The following is a 21948-nucleotide window of genomic DNA, read 5'->3' as shown; positions in this document are numbered from 1 at the left end:
TACGCTGATATCAGAAGTGGAATGTATGAAAAAAGGAGATTGTATTTCATGACTGGCCTTTGGTTAACACCTGTATTTCTTTCGGTTATATTCTAACAGTTGTATCTCTGTGACTAATTAGAATTGGACACATATCATATGGAATGTTTTATTCGAATTAGTCTAAATTAAAACCTTTTAAAATATTTTCTATTCCATCTGAAACATCTCGCATAAACTTTATTAGTGTGATTTTGAGTTCACGATGTTCTTTGGTAACGAAAAAGAAATATATGCTATGACGACAGACTCAGTGTGTCATAACTCGAATTGTACAATACCTAGGTGTAACTATTCGAAGGGATATGAAATGGAAAGATCACATAAGCTCAGTCGTAAGTAAAGCAGGTGGGAGACATCAGTCCACTAGTAGAATATTAGGAAAATGCAATCAGTCTACGAAGGAGATTTCTTACAAATCATCCGTGCGATCCATCTTAGAATACTGTTCAAATGTGTGGGATCTGTACCAAACAGGGCTAACAGGAGATACTGAAAGTATACACTGATTAGCCCGAACATTACGACAACCGACCTGCTATCGATATAAACCCGTCCAGGGGATAGCACCATCACCTGGCGAGGAATCACTGTTAGACACACGCACAGTGCATGTAGAATCGGTGAGAGTCATGCCCGCGTGTAGAATGAGGAAGGCGTGCGATCTACCTTACTTTGACCTGTGGCAGATTGTGATGGCCCTGGAGGTTCGGCACTAGCATTTCGGAAAGGTGTTAGGGAGTGCTTTGGCGTCTTCAACACGAGGTGAAACCAAGCCCGCCCGGTTGGCCGTGCGGTCTAACGCACGGCTTTCCGGGCGGGAAGGAGCGCCTGGACCCCGGCACGAATCCGCCCGGAGGATTTGTGTCGAGGTCCGGTGAACCGGCCAGTCTGTGGATGGTTTTTAGGTGGTTTTCCATCTGCCTCGGCGAATGCGGGCTGGTTCCCCTTACTCCGCCTCAGTTACACTATGTCGGCGATTGCTGCGCAAACAAGTTATCCACGTACGCTATACCACCATTACTTTACCACGCACACATAGGGGTTACACTCGTCTGGTGTGAGACGTTCCCTGGGGGGTCCACCGGGGGCCGAACCGCACAATAACCCTGTGTTCGGCGTGGGGCGGCGGAGTGGTGAAGTGGACTGCGGTAGTTGTGGTGGAGTTGTGGACCACTGCGGCTGCGGCGGGGACGGAGCCTCTCCGTCGTTTCTAGGTACCCAGATAACATACAGTACAACACAAGGTGAAACCATGTCCAGACGTCGTGGGGCTGGGCGGCCACCCATCATTACGGATGTGGGACGCCGTAGGCTTGCTAGACTGGTAAAACGGGGCAGGCGGCGAACTGTGGCGGTACTAACATCAGACTTTAATGCTGGACAGAGTACAGGGGTGTCTGAAAACACAGTACACTCCTAACGATGGGCCTCCGTAGTCGACGACCCACGCATTTGCCAATGTTAACACAACGACATCGGCAGCTACGACTGAAATGGGCACGTGACCATCGACTCTGGATGTTGGCGCAGTGTCAGAGCATTGTATGGTCCGATGAATCCCGATAGATTGCTCATCATGTCGATGGAAGGGCGGGAATCCGTCGTCTTCCAGGACTGCAGCTCCTAGACACCCTTGCTGCGGGACGCAGACAAGCTGCCGGCGACGCCATTATACTCTGGGGAACATTCAAGTGGACATCCATGGGTCCAGTGGAGGTCGAGGAAGGCACCGAGTCGTGCAAGGAGTATCGTACACTGGTTGCAGACCACATACAACCCTCCATGACTATCATGTTTCCCGACGGCAGTGCCATTTTTCCACAAGATAATGCGCCATGTCACATGACCAGGCGCAACGACCTTGCCGCAGTGAATACACCGGTTCCGGTGAGACCACCGAAGTTAAGCACTGTCGGGCGTGGCCGGCACTTGGATGGGTGACCATCCAGGGGACACCACGCGCTGTTGCAATTTTTCGGGGTGCACTCAGCCACGTGATGCCAATTGAGGAGCTACTCGACCGAATAGTAGCGGCTCCGGTCAAAGAAAACCATCATAACGACCGGAAGAGTGGTGCCCTGACCACACCCCCCTCCTATCCGCATCCTCGACTGAGGATGACACGGCGGTCGGATGCTCCCGTTGGGCCACTTGTGGCCTGAAGACGAAGTGCTTTTGCTTTCACAGGACCAGGAGTGTACCAGAGTGGCTCGAGAAAGACAGTGGCGAGTTCCAACTGATGTCCCCCAACTCCCCAGATTTCAACCCTATCAAACACATCTGGGATGTGATTGACCGTAGCGTCAGAGTTCATCGACCCCCTCTGCCCGGAAATTACAGAAATTAGGTGACTTGTGTGTGCAGACGTGGTGGCAACTCCCTCCAGCGACCTACCAAGGCCTCATTGCTTCCTTGTCACGACGCGTCGCCGCTGTTATCCGTGCCAAAGGTGGACATTCCGGTTATTAGATTGGCCATAATGTTCTGGCTGATCATTGTAGAAGGAAGGGCAGTACGAATGGGGGAGTGCCACAGAGATGCTGAAGAAACTGAACTGGCAGACTTTCAAGATAGACGCAGACTGCTTACAAGATTTCATAAACCAGCTTTAAATGAGGAACATAGGAATATACTACAAACCCTACGTGTCGCTCCCGTAAAGGTCGTGAGGTCAACATTATATTAATTAATGTGTGCAGAGAGGGATTTAAACAGTCTTTCCGAGGCCCATACGTGAATGGTACGGGAATGAGTCCTGATAACTTGTAGAATTGGAAGAACTGACAACCATGCAAACCATAGTAGTTGCAGAGTATGGCTGTAGATATAGAAGTCCAAAATACATTTGTCGTAGCGTTAAAAAAAGGTGTATATAGTGCTTACAATGTGTTCAAAGTGGAATAAGAGAAAAAAGATGAATTACAGACGATAAACTGAAGATTCCATTGAGAAATAACACCACAAATTTCAGGCCGTCGATCGAGAAGCAGAACCTAGAATGTATAGCTACACTGAAGCGCCAAAGAAACCGGTATGGCATGCGTATTCAAATACAGAGATACCTTAAAGGCAGAATACGGCGCTGCGGTCGGCAACGCCTATATAAGACAACAAGTGTCTGGCACAGTTGTTAGATCGGTTACTGCTGCTAAGATGGTAGGTTATCAAGATTTAAGTGAGTTTGAACGTGGTCTTATAGTCGGCGCACGAGCGATAGGACACAGCACCTCCGAGGTAGCGATGAAGTGCGAATTTTTCTGCACGACCATTTCACGAGTGTATCGTAAATACCAGGAATCTGGTAAAACATGAAATCTCCGACATCGCTGCGCCCGGAAAAAGATCCTCCAAGAGCGGGACCGACGAGACGACTGAAGAGAATCGTTCAGCATGACAGAAGTGACAAGTGACAGCGTGCGAAACATTTAACGAAACATCATCGATATGGGCTTTCGGAGCCGAAGGCCCACTCGTGTACCCTTGACACTCGTGTACCCTTCATGACTGCACGACTCAAGGCTTTACGCCTCGCCTGGGCCCGTTAACATCGACACTGGACTCTTGATGACTGGAAACATGTTGCCTGGTCGGACGAGTCTCGTTTCACATTGTATCGAGCGGATGGACGTGTACGGGAAGGGAGACAACCTCATGAACCCATGGACCCTGCATCTCAGTAGGGGACTGTTCAAGCTGATGGAGGCTCTGTAATAGTGTGGGGCGTGTGCAGTTGGAGTGATATGGGACGCCTGATACGTCTAGGTACGACTCTGGCAAGTGACACGTACGTAAGCATCATGGCTGATCAACTGCATCCATTCATGTCCATTGTGCATTCAGACGGATTTGGGCAATTCCAGCAGGACAATGCGACATCCCGTACGTCCAGAATTGCTACAGAGTGGCTCCAGGAAGACTCTTCTGAGTTTAAACATTTCTGCTGGTCACCAAACTCCTCAGACATGAACATTATGGACAACCCTGCAGGATTCAAGGTGTCAGTTCCCTCTAGCACTACTTTAGACATTAGTCGAGTCTATGCCACGTCGTGTTGCGGCACTTCTGCGTGCTCGCGGGGACTCTACACGATATTAGGCAAGTGTACCAGTTTCTTTGGCTCTTCAGTGTATTTGCGGCACTGCAAGCTTTGAGCGAGAACGCAAACAGAGAGCAAAGAGAATGGCTCTTAAATTGTTTTCGTTCAGCATAATCTGTTCCGTGGATTCCAGATACAAGTAACGATCGACGAAAGCATATAAAAAATTTCACCGGCCTTCCTGCCATGATCAAATTTTTGGATCAACGATCCAAAGCAGAATCGGCTGCGACACAAACCCAGCATTGCAACGATGCTCATCATATAAAGCTCCAAGATCATCAAGAGGAAGTGAGTAACTAATACATAATGCACGAAGGATAAAATTGAACTTAAGGGTATAAAGACTTCAAGGAAAAGGGAAAAGCGTCCTTTTAGTATGGTTAAAATAGCTGTGTTATCTTAAAGAATATTGGAGTATCTTGTGCATAGAAATAGACATCTAAAGGAATACCAACAGCTTTAATATTATGTCTTTAAACGGGATAGCAACACAGGTACACTGCACATGTGTAGCAAGTCACCGACTTTCCTCTGTATGCCCATAAACACGTACACTTTAACATACACTATGTTTTCGTGCTTCATGTCTGAAGCATAGTGCTGCACAATTACTTTAGAAACACTCCTAATCCCGCGGCTGTGACCAAGGTTTTCGGAGGCCTCCACTGGTTGGGATTTCCTATGCCTCAATACCACCTCTCCTGATATTTGGCAGGGAAGTGACTCGAAAAGGCAACTCTACCAAAAAATAAAAATAAAAGAGGGAAACACTGCAGCGTTTCTTAATAAATGCGGGAACCACTGCGGCCTTACTTTCCAGGGAACGGAAAAAGCCCAGTTCACCACACTGATAGGAGAAAATGGAAACACTATTTTGACAATCATAGGTATGCTCGTGAATCCTCCACATCTATGCGATTTTAGAGCACAAATAACATTTCAGAAAAACCAGTTTATGACAAACGTGATTAAAAGTCTACACGTTCACAAACGGCGTCGGCGTCCTGCAAATTTCATTGTTCGTTGAGAGCGTGTTAGGAGTAACGTCTGGGAATTTATACAGAAAAAATACACACTGTCAGGAGCAATTTCCTTTCCAAACATTTACACAGGCTTAATTTAACGATTTAGTGAAATATTTGAGCCTTCCTTAGAATTTATAGGAACTGTCAAGCTGTAGGTTAAAGAACAAGTCTTGCCCCCGTTTTTGGTACAGAAGAAAGACTACCGTTCATCCCGTATTTTTCTACAGAGCCTAACCTAGTTTACTTTAACATTCATCTTGCAACGGTAGAGAAATTTAAGAAGCAGTATGAGGTGATCAACTCTGAAAAAGATGTCTCATTGTCAGTGCAGTTTGCCTAAATGCCTAAAGAGCATTCTGTACATCTGAAGAAGCGGTTTGAGAACATAGCTGCTGTTCTCACAACATTAAAGTGTAGTAGTCATGGATGGATCATATCTAGTGGTTTTAAAGTTATTTTACTAGCTTTCTGGATGAAAGGAATATGTGTTGTTGTTGTTCCAGAGAATCGGAAACGTCTTAGAGACGGTGTTTTAATTTTTTTACAAACGGTTCAGAAAGAGGTATGGATACCTCACAAAGAAGTTCCACAGAAATTTCAGCGGAACTATAATAGCTCCAGCTCAGAGCACATATTTGAAAAACCACGTCGACTAAATAAAAAATAAATTTGTTGTTGAATGAGTTTGAAAGTGTACTTCCTTCATTCAATTAACTCCCTAAATAACCTTAGTGTTTTCAGTGAGAAGCAGGGAGAGAGGTTTTATTAGGATACCGTGGGAAATAGGACACTATGGTTGACTAGTGCTGTACGTTTCTCACAAATCGGACACACGGTTTTCACAGTGGAAGGAATACTGAAAGAAGCTTTGAAGCAAAACGAACATGGAATTACAAAGTCGTGGAAAGACAGGTATGCATTAAGAGATTTATTTTCTAGCGAAACGCATTGCACATGTCAATTTTCATTTCATTTTTTAGGTAACTGCACAATCAGTACAGCATGAAAACCAAACATTTTGTGAGTGATTTATGGAAAACTCTGGTAGCCCTTATTTAGATATTCATTTCGACAGTGATGACCAAGTGATTTATTTATCAGAATGAGATTTTCACTCTGCAGCGGAGTGTGCGCTGATATGAAACTTCCTGGCAGATTAAAACTGTGTGCCCGATCGAGACTCGAACTCGGGACCTTTGCCTTTCGCGGGCAAGTGCTCTACCATCTGAGCTACCGAAGCACGACTCACGCCCGGTACTCACAGCTTTACTTCTGCCAGTATCTCGTCTCCTACCTTCCAAACTTTACAGAAGCTCTCCTGCGATTAGTCTCGGTCAGGCACACAGTTTTAATCTGCCAGGAATTTTGATTTATTTATACCACGGATACCCTAAAAAGAGATACACGAACAGGGATTTGAATACCCTATTCCGAATTCGAGTCCGTTGTCGTAAACACTACCACATCTCTTTCAGTGTCGCCAGAACAGCGAGGGTACATATGAAGGGAGCTTTCCAAGCACTTAAGGAATATATAATGAAGACAGTACGTCAATTCTAAAACATTTTAATGCCTTGGCGACTACTAAAGACACGTAGCGAAGGATGATTTGTCGCACGGTGGTATTTCAACAACGATTCGCCACAATATTTGGCCACTAGCGCAATTTATTTTATGCTCTGACTCCGAGATCAGAGGGAAAAAATTTAAAAAATCTAAAACAGAATCATACTAAGATCCTACTAACAAGAAATATTTGTGAAATAATTCATGGAGCCAGATGCAAAACTGAACAGAAACATTCATCTCATCTTGACACACAAACTGCGTTCCAACTTACGCGAAGCTGATGTCATGGCTAATGGTATAGTAGAAAGGAAGCAGTTCCACATGGACACTTTGGTGCAAGAACACTCTTAGAAAAAATATCCAAATTGTCATGGAACCTCTGCAATGGGTCACGAATACAAAGCATACTCTAAAATACAGTTCTTCATGTGTGTGGACACAGTGTCTTTTCAGTTATTACAGATGTTTAAAAATGGTTCAAATGGCTCTGAGCACTATGGGACTTAGCTTCTGAGGTCATCAGATCCCTAGAACTAAGAACTACTTAAACCTAACTAACCTCAGGACAGCACACACATCCATGCCCGAGGTAGGATTCGAACCTGCGACCGTAGCGGTCGCGCGGTCCCAGACAGATGTTTAAAATTCGTGTTACAACTACTAAAAGGTGCATATTTCCATTGACATATGCTTTTAACTTTATCGATTTAAAACATCGTCAGTCATTTGCAATGAAACATATTTACATTTTTGGTTTGCTCTCTTACGTAAAGTGCCCTCCGCCACACACCGTTGGGTGGCTTGCGGAGCATAGATGTAGATGCAGATGTATATCTAAAAACAGTTAGTTACAAAAGGTACTGACGTGCAAGTTTTACTTACAGTATTATTGTATTGTTTTTGTTTATATCTGTAAGTGTCGTTTCCTTGCGCATTAAAGAGGTATTTCTGATAAACATCAGTGCCAAATGCAAGGAATACTACCGGCCGCAGTGGCCGTGCGGTTCTAGGCGCTCCAGTCCGGAGCCGCGCTGCTGCTACGGTCGCAGGTTCGAATCCTGCCTCGGGCATGGGTGTGTGTGATGTCCTTAGGTTAGTTAGGTTTAAGTAGTTCTAAGTTCTAGGGGACTAATGACCACAGCAGTTGAGTCCCATAGTGCTCAGAGCCATTTGAACCATTTTTTTGCAGGAATACTTGCGAAGCGTGTAAGCGGACGATACTTCGCTAGTAATAGGCGGAAATCAGAGAAATACGGAAAATTATGCGTCAGTATATTTTGTAACTGTTTTTTAGATCTGCAAAGCAAACCAAAATTGGAAACATGTTTCATTGCAGTCTTACGATGAAGTTTTACATCAATAAAACGAAATGCGTCTTGTAACATAAATATTGATTTCTTTTTTTGTAGCTTTAAAGCCGTACAGTATTTTAAACACTTCTTCTTGTTTTTTTCTGGCCTTCACGAGGTCGGCATATTAATCTGGATTTGGCAGTGTTATCAGTCGAGGGCGGCAGGATGCTCTTCCTGCCGCCACCCATCCCTCCTCCTCCCTCTCAGGACGGAATTTGTGACCCCATCCGTCTGCGTATAGTGATATCCCATGTGAGTGTCAGAATGTTTCCGAAACACTTGCGAATCGTGTAACTGAGGCGGAATGTTGGTAGCAGCCAGATTCACTTAGCAGTATGTGGGAAACAGCCTAAAAACCACTTCCAGGTTGGCCGGCACAACGGGCCTCGTCCTTATACCGCCGAGCAGATTCCATCCGGGACCGGCGCGCCTTCCTGAATCTCGAAAGCGGCGTGTTAACACGAGTGGTTATCCGGGCGGTTTGGATTTAAAATACGTTTAATGAACACAAAATAAAATCAAGGAAGACGTAAAAGCACAAAATTCACTATTACAGCATGAGTGAGCGCGGGCCAAGATAGATTAATTTCAGTGTTAGCAGTTTACACCACTACCTCGCCCCCCCCCCCCCAAAAAAAATAAAAATCACGTGTTTCTATTGACGACCTGTGTGAAATGCGCTGTGGAATGCTTTGACATTCTGCTTCTTGTATTAATCGACCTTTGCGGTGCTTTACTACACAGTCGCATCAAAAAGTATTGGTATACGTGCGCATTTATCGTTGCTGGTTACAAACGCCGCACCTTCCGGTACACAGCACATGTTCGTGCTACCTCACATACCAGACATTACAATTCTGCCCACGGTGCCTACCATTAACAAAGAAATGCAGTGTTAAGGGCAAACATGTATCTCCTCTGCACACAAAAAGTATTATCACAGAGCGTGGCTTCTCGGTATATTGCTGGGTTTTCAAATACCGGAACGCCATCTGCTGACGCAATAGACACCGCGTGTTGTTGACGGCCCAGTCGCTAGTTGTTGTTGTTGTTGTCTTCAGTCCTGAGACTGGTTTGATGCAGCTCTCCATGCTACTCTATCCTGTGCAAGCTTCTTCATCTCCCAGTACCTGCTGCAACCTACATCCTTTTGAATCTGTTATGTTGCTGTATTGCGCGATAGTGGTCAGCATTGGGCCGAAGAAGAAGGAATATTCAGTGGCGTTGCGTGAGAGAGTGGTATTGCTCTATTCATAAGGGAGAAGCTATCGACAAATCGGAGCAGAGGTGTCTGTTAGCTACACCACGGTACGAGCCACCATTCATAAATGTAAAGAGACTGGAACAACAGTGAATAAGTATCGTCCTGGACGTCCAAAAGTGCTTACAATCCGAGAGCGTCGCCGTATCATTGCACTTGCTCCGAAGGAACCTGCTAGAAGAGCAGCAACTATTGCTGAGGTTGTTCAGACAACGTCCGACAAGACGGTTAGTGTTCGAACTATACGAAATGTGTTGAATGAGGCTGACATGCATGGACGTTCTCCCAGGAAAAAGCCACACATATCGGAAATTAACCGCCAGAAGCGCCTGCAGTTTGCCAAGGACTACATCAGCAAGCCGATGGAGTTTTGGAACAATATGTTATTTAGCGACGAATCGAAGTTCAATGTGTTCGGATTTGATGCAAGAAAGACAGTTTGGCGCAAGCCGAATATGGACCTCGACAGTCAAACACTGTGGGGACGATATCATGGTCTGGGGCTGTATGGCGGCGTCCGGCGTTGGAAATCTAGCTGTAATCCATGGGTCATACGGGATACATCGACGTGTTGCGAGGTAATTTTCACGCTAGTGCACAGACATTGGGCCTTACTGGGGTGTTTCATTTCTAGCAAGACAACGACTCAAAACATACCGCCATGAAAACGCGGGAGTGGTTACTGTACAATACCCCCAGAAGGATTCTAGCTCCACCTCAGAGCCCTGATTTGAACCCCATTGAAAACCTGTGGGCTCATCTAGACAAAGGCGTCCGTCCGGTAAAAACAACTTGGAGAAAGTTCTCCTGGAGGAATGGTCGAAAACTATGCCTGATATGACCCGGAATTTAATACAAAGCATTCCTAGGCATTTACGTGCTGTTATAGACGCTAAAGGGATGCACACTAGCTATTATAAGGTGAACATCAGTGAAGAAAACGAACACACTAGCTATTAGAAGGTGAACATCAATGAAGAAAACGAAGACACTCTCCGATTCTTACGCGTGTGCCAATACTGTTTTGGATGCAGAAGAGCGATGTTTGTTTTCATAACACTGTATGTTACTTTACGGACATGTCATTTGGACATATGTAATGTAAGGTGGCACTTGTCTGGGTTCTGTTCTGAAATATATGTTTTGTTTAACCTACAACCACTAAAATGTAACTGTGCCAATACTTTTCGGTGCGATTGTACATGTTATGAGGTGGTGAATCGCCTTTAGCAAATTCAGCGGATAATCTCTGATCGACGGAGCTATCTCACAATTACCATACGAGGCGGGCGATATCGTCTCCTGTCTGGATATCGCGCGGCCGGCCACCTGTACAACATTCGCTGCGGCACCCGCGACGCGGCCTTCGGCCCTGTTTACCGGCTGGCAGTACGTCAATGCGCAGAGCGCCGGCAGTGACGTCACGGACACGGGACTGTAGCGGCCGTTCCAGGACGAGGGAGCAGCGGCCCGGGAACCGGTACAAAGGAGGCACAATGCGGGTGCCTCTCGAGTTCCAGGCGGGCGGCGAGGGCCCGGCCGGTCGTCGCGAAGACCTCCGCGCCACTGCGGCCGTTTCGCAACCGGCGCGAGAGGCAGAGGACACTTCGAGGAGGCCCCCGCGCAGACCTGCGGACCATGAGTGGGCCGCGAAAAGAGGAAGAGTTAGCAGACGTTCGGCGTGACCAAGTGGGTCAGCGCGGCGCCGCCCCGCCACGGCCGGCGCGGTGAGCGCGCACGCGCGCCGGCCTGGGGCCGCGGCCGTCGTAGGCCGGCTGCGCCGCCGCCGCCTCCTCACGTGGCGGCCGGCCGCACCTGCCGGGGCAGCTGCCCTTCGATCCACATGGCGGCCGTTCGCCTAACCAGATCTTCTTCACCAAACACACGCCGAGTGCTGCTAGGGAATGGTACTACTTACACGGTGGCGCAGTAGAATGCAGGCCGCCTCGTCTTTGAATACGAATGCAGTATTTTGACTTTGCAACAAACTAAACGGCTTCAATGATGGACATTTCTACGCAATAATCGATTGTTAGCATTCTTCTGGCAGCATTTCAGTTTATTTCACCAGTGAAGTTATATTGCGTTTAAAATTACAGGGTGGCACACGAAATGTGTTACCAATTGTCTCTTTCACAATTTACGACGCACATTAGATATCCCGCTGGAACCTCTACAGCAGTACCAGCACAGTTTGGAAAAACAAATGAGTTACGAAATGACGTGTAATTCACGATACTGCCGCTAGGAGACTAGTAAGCAGCAATGGCTGACAATGGAAGACTGAAGACACAGCAACGATCGGCAATTGTGTTACTTTTTCATGAAACGAAAAGCCTAGTTGTGCATGAAGAGCAAGCCGCGATAGCTGGCCGATCTGCCATCTTTCTCAAACGACTGTAAAGAAACTATCAGCTGGAAAATCTGATTCTCGCACATCTTGTAGGTTAATTCGTCGGCTTCATGATGAACTGTATATCATTTCGTTAATGTTCGAAGTTACTGTGATATTTCGATATTAATGCAAAAAATTCTTAAAGTTTGCAATGAAAAATAAGGGTCGCTATGAATTTCCGTTTCGTCCGTGTTATGTCATATGTTGCTTCATATAAAATGCAGAAACATACTGAATTATTATTTAAAATTGGAGGGATCTGTCTGCAGTCTCGAGAAAATGGAATGTGTGTAAACCAATCCGTCGTGAAAGCACGCGCCAGCAAAAATCCAGAAATCCCACGTATCAAATAAACCGTTCGAGGTATCGAAACAAGGTTTTGGCACATAATAGCACACAAAGAATACTTTGCCACACGATTTATATGCGAAATTTTCACATCCTCCGCAATAATCAAGCAACTATAATTTTTTTGAGCGAAACAATTTAATTTTTAAGAACCATCGATAGCTGTGAAACGAGAACTGCTGACAGTTTTGTGACAATATAAGTGAAGTTATGCGTTTATTTTATTCTGAGAACGGGCTGTTTCATAAATTATTGACCTGACTTGACTCAGTTACTAGTTCAATAACACACTACATGATTCAAAATAGTTCAAATGGCTCTAAGCACTATGGGACTTAACTCTGAGGTCATCAGCCCCCTAGACTTTGAACTACTTAAACCTAACCAACCTGAGGACATCACACACATCCATTCCCGAGGCAGGATTCGAATCTGCGACCGTAGCAGCAGCGCGGTTCCGGACTGAAACGCCTAGAACCGCTCGGCCACAGACTTCATGATTCTGTCGCAATTTCAACTGCGTTAGAATGTTAGTGACATGAAATTTGTAAACTACGTCCTGTTTTGCGAAAAGAAGCAGATTTTAACATGTCAAGAAAAGTTGTGTATCACTTAAAACGCGTCATAGTCCTTCGTGAATCCATATGGACTACCTTCTTGATATGGTTGACAACTCGAGGCATGGTCTGTGGTGCAACGTTTCAAATGGCTTCTTTTTTCAGCATTTTAGCCTCACTGAGCGTATTCTTAGTCGGATTTAAATTACCGTGATACGAACGAAGCCTGATTAAACTATGTCTTTTAGCGTCAGCCAGTTGTCGACCTGGTAACGTGGTGTATTTGGCTTGTGCAGCACTTCAGGTACCATTAACTTCACCTTATACATGCTATGTTCAACTTTATTCAGAGGAATATCTCTTTGTACCCACAGCCAAATATCCGCTTTAATCCACTGCATTGTTGTAGCTTTATCCATCACAACAGAGAGATGACGAACGTAGATGCATCTATTGTGCGACACCACGTGGTAATGTTTATCCACTGTGTGGTAACAAAGGCGTTTTACCAACCGAAGCTGTGGCGTCGTGGTAGGGAAAGCATTCCCACCATTGGTGTTACCTGGGCAACGGCGTCACGTCTCCCCCCCCCCCCCCCCCCCCGAGCCAAATGTCAAAAGTCTCAAGTAGTTTTAAACGCACTATAGATGTTTCTCTTTGGAGTCTGCAAAAAGACTTTCTCAATACAAGAAAGATTTCAAATTGTTGAAGCATATGTGAAAAAAGGTACAATTAAGGAAACTCCGGGTAGATAACTACCAGCAAAGAGAGCAGTACAGAGTCTGTATAAAAACCGGCGCAGCTGGGAATGTGTGCAAAATGTAAAACAACAAAAAATTCCTTTAGTTCGCACACCAGAAGTTACTGCAGACATTCGCCGAAGAATTATTCAGAGCCTAAAGAGGTCTACACGTAAACTGCATAATAGGCGCTAAATTTGAAGCCGTATCGCGTGACGGTTGTGCAGCAGTTACAAGACGGTAACAATCAGAAACGTGTAGATCACTGCACTTATGAATAACATCAAGGATCGTTTGTTATACCCTTTCCATTACATCATGAGTGATGATGCACGGTTTCACCTTTCTGGTCACGTCAATTCACAGAACACCAGGTATCAGACAACGGAGAATCCTAACATAGTGTGCCGGTAGCGACTTCATGATGAAAAAAATCAGCGTTTGCTGTTGTGTAACAGGAACGCGCATCAACGGATCGATACTCTTTGACACCACTCTCAACGCGGTTGTACATATGTATTTTTGATACGTTTGATGCTCAACACACGGAATATGAAAGACAATAATACTTCTTCCAGCAAGATGGGGCAAAATGCCACACGTCGGTATCCCTGGAACGACTCAATGACGTCCTCAGTGAGGAATGAGCTTGTCAGCAAACATTTATGGCTACCACGTTCGCCAATCAAACAACATGCGATTTTTTTCCCCGAAGGGATATTTGAAGAGTAAGGTCTATGAAACAAATCCACACAGAACACAGGAACTGAAAGACATCATCAGCCGCCAAGTTGCCGCCATCGATATCCGAACTTCACGCTGGATATATCTGAAAATGCTTCACGCGCACAGTTGTGTATTGATGCCGCAGGGAGTCATTTTCAAACATCTTACATAAATGTATTTTTCACTGTATTTTCAATTGTAAATAAATTGTAAGTCCATTTCAGGTCTTCTTTTCTGTAATTTCGCTGCGTTTCCTTTATAGTTCACGGGCTACTTTTATCTGCGCCACCCTTTAGTAGGGTCGCAAAGTTTCCCATATTTCCTGGGTTTTCTCATATTTTAATCTTATTCTTTTCAGTCCCCTGTCTCACGTATATAAGAACATTTCTCCCGTATCTCATTCTAATATAATACCAGCGAAAAAAGGCTCCTGTCGGAGCACAAAAAAATGCGAATATGTTACTGTTTATTAAAAGACTCTGACTTAAAAGTGGGATACCAGCTGACTCAGTCTAACCTTCCTCAGCACCTTTAAAAATTTTCCCAAAAATTTTGCCATATGAACACGTTCGCGCTGTGGTTCTACAGTTTCTCCCGGCGTGTTTCTTGCTCTAACAGTCCACGGGTGTACTGCCGGTCCATAGTGTGCAACGGGCACAATATTTCGGCGATCAGACATGTCGCAATCGTCAGGTGCGCTGACGAACTGAGCTCCTGAGGGCGGGCGGCCGTCTTAAATCCCCTCCCCTCGCCAGACGTTCTCTCCGCGGTCCGCGCCCGCGCGTCAGCGGTCGCTGAGACGCTGGCGTCGGCGTCTGTGGTGGCGTCGGTGTAATTACCTCGACCGCCATAGTCGCCCGTTCGTTTCGTTTGCTGAGCGTCTTTTTAATTAGACTCAATGCTGGTTCCTATGCCCTGCTGAGGTTGTAGCCTGGTACGAATTTCGATAGCCTCTACCGACGCTGTCCCAGTATTTAGATGTCTGTCCCAAGACCCTAGTATGTTGGTAGTCCATTTCGTGATTTTCGGACAAACAGTGCCTATATACCGTATACTGGCGCACTATCGAGGAAAATAGGACGAATATTGAGGAAACGCCGAGTAGGAACTGTCTTTTGCCCACCAAATAAAACACGAGCATTATTGGGAAGTGTCAAAGATGATCTCGGTTTGCGGAAGGCCGGCATATACCAGATTCCGTGTCAATGTGGGAAGACTTATATTGAACAGACAGAGCGCACCACCGAAGATCGTTGCCGAGAACATCAGAGGCACACTCGACTTAGGTACCCCCAACAGGTTGGCGGTCGCACAGCACTGTTTGTCCGAAAATCACGAAATGGACTACAAACATACCAGGGTCTTGGCACAGACATCTAAATACTGAGACATCGTCGGTAGAGAGGCTATCGAAATTCGTACCAGGGACGGACTCATCAACCGAGATTGCGGCTACAACCTCAGCAGGGCATGGGAACCAGCATTGAGTCTAATTAAAAAGACGCTCAGCAAACGAAACGAACGGGCGACTAGGGCGGTCGAGGTAATTACACCGACGCCACCACAGACGCCGACGCCAGCGTCTCAGCGACCGCTGACGCGCGAGCTCGGACCGCGGAGAGAACGTCTCGCGAGGGGAGGGGATTTAAGACGGCCGCCCGCCCTCAGGAGCTCAGTTCGTCAGCGCACCTGACGTTGACGACAAGTCTGATCGCCGAAATGCTGTGCCCGTTGGACACTATGGACCGGCAGTACACCCGTGGATTGTTCGAACATGTTCGCGCTTTCTTTTAACATGCAACTCATCTCAGACTCCTACAGGCTCCCCTAAGTGTAACTCACTTACACCCTCTAGTCCATCGCTGTAAAGTCGCTCACACCCATCCACTCCCACTCGTCCTTTCTCAATCATTCAACCCAACTCATTGTCATATCTTTGTGTCTCTCAGCATCGTCTCCTATGTCACAGCCACAATCCCCCTAGTTCTGCCCTACTGTTACAGTTTCCTCCCTCTTGCTCTCTCTTAACGCTAATATCTCATTCCTATCATCCTACGGTTGCTGTCTCTTCTCACTGTCACTATCTCTCTCTTTCTCGTTGTCATTGTCACTTACTGTCTCTCATTATCACTGGCTCTCACCCACTCCCACTTCCTATTTCTCTTTATTCCTCCCCCACGAAAGAGGAAAGTCGACCGAGTAATATACATGATGTTTAATACCTCAACCGATATTGAGAACAGAGTAAAAGACTCGGAGATATTACTTTTCAGCACGGCCTCGTATGATGGTAGACGTTGCATGCTTCGGGCATCGATCTTCTTATAGACACGCGAATTTCTATTAACTTCTGATCCTCCACATTGCTATGTCTTTGTTTAACAGAGAGTGCAACAGTCTGTGTCTCCTCAACATTTTTCTAATTTTGTTACTAAATCATGATAGGTCTTTACCGTAGGTAATCTACTTAGCCATCATAGTGGGCAGATTATCAAAGAGTTTTATAAGTTGAGTGTTACACTTCTTTCTCCGCCAAAGTTAAATTCACCGGAGGAAAACAGGGATAATTTTTCCTTCTAGTATTGTATTGATGAATAGTACTCTGAAACTGCAGTTAGTTGTTGACAACAAATTTCTGGGAGCAGTGCACTTAATTCATAATACAGGACGTGTAAAACAGATTTGTCCTATTTCATAAGGCTATATCTTCTACATGAACTAAGATAGAATCTTGGAGTAAATTTTAACTTACGCACCGAAACTAAAGGTCTACCTCGGGGACAGGTGTTAAGTCTCCGGTTTATCCTGTTGTTGGTAGCAGTCACGTTTCTGCAGCTAGCTTGATCGTTCATTGCCCAATGTGTGCCGAATCAAGATTGCGACAACACAGCAGCAAATAAGTTTTGCGTTCTCCCTTTCAAGAGGGGCGCCAACGGCCTCGCCTCAGTGGTAACGCCGGTTCCCGTCAGATCACCGAAGTTAAGCGCTATCGGGCTGGGCTAGCATTTGGATGGGTGACCATCCGGTCTGCCGAGCGGTGCTGGAAAGCGGCAAACTGAGGAGTTACTCGACTGAGAAGTAGCAGCTCCGGTTTCGTAAACTGACAAAACGGCCGGGAGAGCGGTGTGCTGACCACATGCCCCTCCATATCCGCCTGTGGGCTGAGGATGACACGGCGGCCGGTCGGCCCCGTTGATCCTTCTAGGCCTGATCACGCGGAGTTTAATTTAGTTTTCAATAGGGGCAACTCAGTTAACACAGTGCGGTGTGAGATTTCGTCACACATCGTAAGAAGCGTATGGATCTTGGTTGGGTTGTTTTGGGGGAAAGGACCAAACAGCGAGGTCATCGGTCTCATCGGATTAGGGAAGGACAGGGAAGGAAGTCGGCCGTGCCCTTTCAATAGAACCATCCCGGCATTTGCCTGGAGCGATTTAGGGAAGTCACGGAAAACCTAAATCAGGACGGCCGGGCGCGGTATTGAACCGTCGTCCTCCCGAATGCGAGTCCAGTGCCACCACGCTCGGTCGTATGGGTCTGGCACTGCATGACAGACCTCCTAGCTCGCCTCTCACGTTATTTCGTTTCTTGTGAGGTTTTGCGAAAGACTGTGTCTATTAACTCCCCATTCCGCATATTTGGAGGGACAGCGACGCTGCAGTGAATGCAGTAACGACAGACATGCTCGCTGAAGTATGGGATGGGTTTGATGTCGTCCAAATGTTTCTCGATCGCATACTTGCATTTTTGAAAGATAAATGCGTACCTTTGTCCTAAACATAATTGCAAAAAAGTACTCCAAGGTTATACACTGCCGGAAAAAATATAACACGCTCAAGGACAAGGTCATTTTATTAGCGAGTGCGGTGGCGGTTACTTCGTCACTGCAGGAGTACGCGATGTCAAATTCAGACCAAATGAAACATACATGTCAGAGTAAAGGATGCTCAAACAGTAGTATCAATACACAGTGTTCCACGGAGGCGTGTATTCTCGCATCATAAAGGATCCGAATGGCATCCTGAGATAGATTTTTCCCAGCATCTTGCACGTTTTGTTGCAATTCGACAATGGATCTCTCAGGTCCTGGAGAACGAGATGTTGTGGTTTTGTTGACCAGGGCAGTTGCTGTACCCCGCGAAGACCACGTTGCGTTGCAGCATCCACATACGGACGTGCACTGTCTTGCTGAAAAAGCGCATCACTTTCCTGTCGAAGAAATGGCACCAGCGCGAGGATAACAGCCTGTGCAATGTGGCGAGCACTGGTTTCTTTACCATGCACAAACACCAAATGTGACCATGAATTGTTATAACTGATGGCCCTCTACACCATGAAGCCTGGGATAACATCTGTGTGTCGTGGGCGAATGGACTCTGGAATTGTCAGATCAGCATGTCTACGCCGTACACGTGTACGTCCATTACTTACCATCCAGACAGAACCCGCTCTCATCACTGAAGACAACAGAGCACCATTCCACTCTTCAGTCAACTCTCTCACGACACCAGAGTAGCCATGCTTGGCAGCGGTGTCGTGATGTCAGTGGTGTCAGGCCAGAGGCACGTATGGTCTTCATCCTGCAGCAAGCAGACTCTGAGGACAGAGCAGGTGCAACGTGTGCTCGGATTTCGTCCCTGGATGACGTTCGGTCGGCCACCGCTGCTCTCACAATCCGTCGATAATGACGTGCGTCTGTAGTACGTTGGCGCCGAGAACCTCGTCTATAGATGTGGGAATGTTCCATAGATTACTGTTGAAAGCAGCGAAACACCACCGGTACATTGTGCGCAACAAGTGCAGCAGAAACGGCCGTCCAGTTTCCCGCAGGCGCACATGGCGAACCCATTCAAATAGCTAATGCTGTTCAACGGGAGTACATACTCGTCAGTGGAGCTTTGTTGTACTCTAAAATTACTGTTGCAAAAGCTGTTCACCTCTAAACTCAGCAAAGTTACTGTCTGCGAAATCAAAACAGAGGGTGCACAAATAGGCCTCCTGAGCGTCATCTAATCATCACTGACCGTGATTAAAATGAATCACTAACAATACATCTCCTCAGTATACACATATAACGCCCTGGTGCCACGTAACGCAGTGCCTGATGTTGTTGCATTTCCTTTTTTTTTTTCCAGCAGTGTATGTGCAAACTTGTATAAGATATTTCATGTAAAATCATATCGTTCTTTTAAAAATAAAACTTTGTTGTTCTATGCGGAATTTGAAATGTAACCCGTACTTTTTTCTTCGTTCATGTAGGAGATGGAATGCTGTGAACTCGGATGAATCTTTCTGAAAGATCCTGCCTGATGCCTTCTAACGAGATACACTACTGGCCATTAAAATCGCTACACCACGAAGATGAATTGCTACAGACGCGAAATTGAACCGACAGGAAGAAAGTGCTGTGATGTGCAAATGATTAGCTTTTCAGAGCATTCATACAAGGTTGGAGCCAGTGGCGACACCTACAACGTGCTGCCATGAGGAAAGTTTCCAACCGATTTCTCATACACAAACAGCAGTTGACCGGCGTTGCCTGGTGAAACGTTGTTGTGATGCCTCGTGTAAGGAGAAGAAATGCGTACCATCAAAAATGGCTCTGAGCACTATGGGACCTAACATCTGTGGTCATCAGTCCCCTAGAACTTAGAACTACTTAAACCTAACTAACCTAAGGACAGCACAAACGTCCATGCCCGAGGCAGGATTCGAACCTGCGACCGTAGCAGTCCCGCGGTTCCGGACTGAGCGCCTGAACCGCTAGACCACCGCGGCCGGCTCGTACCATCACGTTTCCGACTTTGATAAAGGTCGGATTGTAGCCTATCGCGATTGCGGTTTATCGTATCGCGACATTGCTGCTCGCATTGGTCGAGATCCAATGACTGTTAGCAGAATATGGAATCGGTGGCTTCAGGAGGGTAATACGGAACGCCGTGCTGGATCCCAACGGCCTCGTATCACTAGCAGTCGAGATGACAGGCGTCTTATCCGCATGGCTGTAACGTCTCGATCCTTGAGTGAACAGATGGGGACGTTTGCAAGACAACAACCATCTGCACGGAACAGTTCGACGACGTTTGCAGCAGCACGGACTATCAGCTCGGAGACCACGGCTGCGGTTACCCTTGACGCTGCATCACAGACAGGAGCGCCTGCGATGGTCTACTCAACGACGAACCTGAGTGCACGAATGGCAAAACGTCATTTTTTCGGATGAATTCAGGTTCTGTTTACAGCATCGTGATTGTCGCATCCGTGTTTGGCGACATGGCGGTGAACGCACATTGGAAGCGTGTATTCGTCATCGCCATACTGGCGTATCACCTGGCGTGATGGTATGGGGTGCCATTGGTTACACGTCTCGGTCACCTCTTGTTCGCATTGACGGCACTTTGAACAGTGGACGTTACATTTCAGATGTGTTACGACTCGTGGCTCTACCCTTCATTCGATCCCTGCGAAACCCTACATTTCAGCAGGATAATGCACGACCGCATGTTGCAGGTCCTGTACGGGCGCTTCTGGATACAGAAAATGTTCGACTGCTGCCCTGGCCAGCACATTCTCCAGATCTCTCACCAATTGAAAACGACTGGTCAAAGGTGGCCGAGCAACTGGTTCGTCACAATACGCCAGTCACTACTCTTGATGAACTGTGGTATCGTGTTGAAGCTGCATGGGCAGCTGTACCTGTACACGCCATCCAAGCTCTGTTTGACTCAATGCCCAGGCGTATCAAGGCCGTTATTACGGCCAGAGGTGGTCGTTCTGGGCATTTATCATCTGCATTTCTTCTTGGTGTAGCAATTTTAATGGGCAGTAGTGTGTTGCGCGTTTAGTTACGACGTACGGCGACTGGATCAAACCACGCTGCGTCACGTCGCATCACACCACAGCTCAGCAAAGCGCTGAACGCGCTTCTTGTTTCCGGGCGCAGCACTTTTGCGTGCCCCTTTGTCTGCGGAATCCTGTGATGTCACATACCTGGCCCCTTCTGTTCTGGCCGTGGCGATGAGCTGTAAGCAAGTCAGCCGCCCCTTTACCCTGAAGCCGCGCCAGACACAGCTATCCGTCTCTGGCCGTTTCCCCCCCGTCACGTGCCTCACTTTCTCTGACTCACCCCGTCCACTCCTGTAAGCTGACATCCGCCGAAGCCCAGCGCCGCTTACGCTGTGCTACACGTGGTTTGCGTGTCCGCTAACAGCACAGAGAAGCTTGTTTCACACCTCTATGTCCTCTCTCTGAACACAAAGTTTTAATCCTATACCAAGACTCTTTGTTGGATAATTCTGACCTATTTCTGTTTCTTCAGCTCAGCAGCTCATTCATTGCATCAGCCTGTTCATTTCAGAATAGCACCTGCACCCTGCGTCCTCAGTTATTTATTGAATGTATTTCAAAAAACTATATCGTTTTCCAATTAATATGATTTTTCTGATATCATTCTGTAAATGATCTATGGAAGAATAAGCAACTAACTAACTTATTGTAACTCTTCCTCAGCGAGGCCGAAATGGAAAGAAAGCTGTAATTACCTGACATTGTCCGAAGGACGGCGATCTCTGTATCAGTGTAAAAAAGCTTCCAAAATAGAAGTTTTATTGCCCAGATCGCAGTTCATACATACCCAGATTACTAGTTTCGGCAACGTTATTTGGCCGTCTTCAGATCTATTACATAGTTGTCAAACGATCTATTACGTACTTCGCTCGACAACTTTTCGGCAGTACGGAGCCGGTAAAAATGTAAATGTCGTGTGACTAGGTCTTCCCGTCGGGTAGACCGTTCGCGGGGTGCAAGTCTTTCGATTTAACGCCACTACGGCGAC

The 21948-nt window shown here is 46.5% G+C and overlaps 1 pseudogene; it reads left to right on the top strand.

The window, feature by feature from the left end:
• Positions 1–1893: 1893 nt before the first annotated feature.
• LOC126459247 (5S ribosomal RNA) lies at positions 1894–2013 on the top strand (annotated as a pseudogene).
• The last annotated feature ends 19935 nt before the right edge of the window (positions 2014–21948 follow it).

The sequence above is a fragment of the Schistocerca serialis genome, chromosome 2 (assembly GCF_023864345.2).
Source record: "Schistocerca serialis cubense isolate TAMUIC-IGC-003099 chromosome 2, iqSchSeri2.2, whole genome shotgun sequence".
Taxonomy (NCBI): domain Eukaryota; kingdom Metazoa; phylum Arthropoda; class Insecta; order Orthoptera; family Acrididae; genus Schistocerca; species Schistocerca serialis.
The sequence above is the reverse complement of the archived record's forward strand: the minus strand, read 5'-3'. Positions and strand labels throughout refer to the sequence as shown.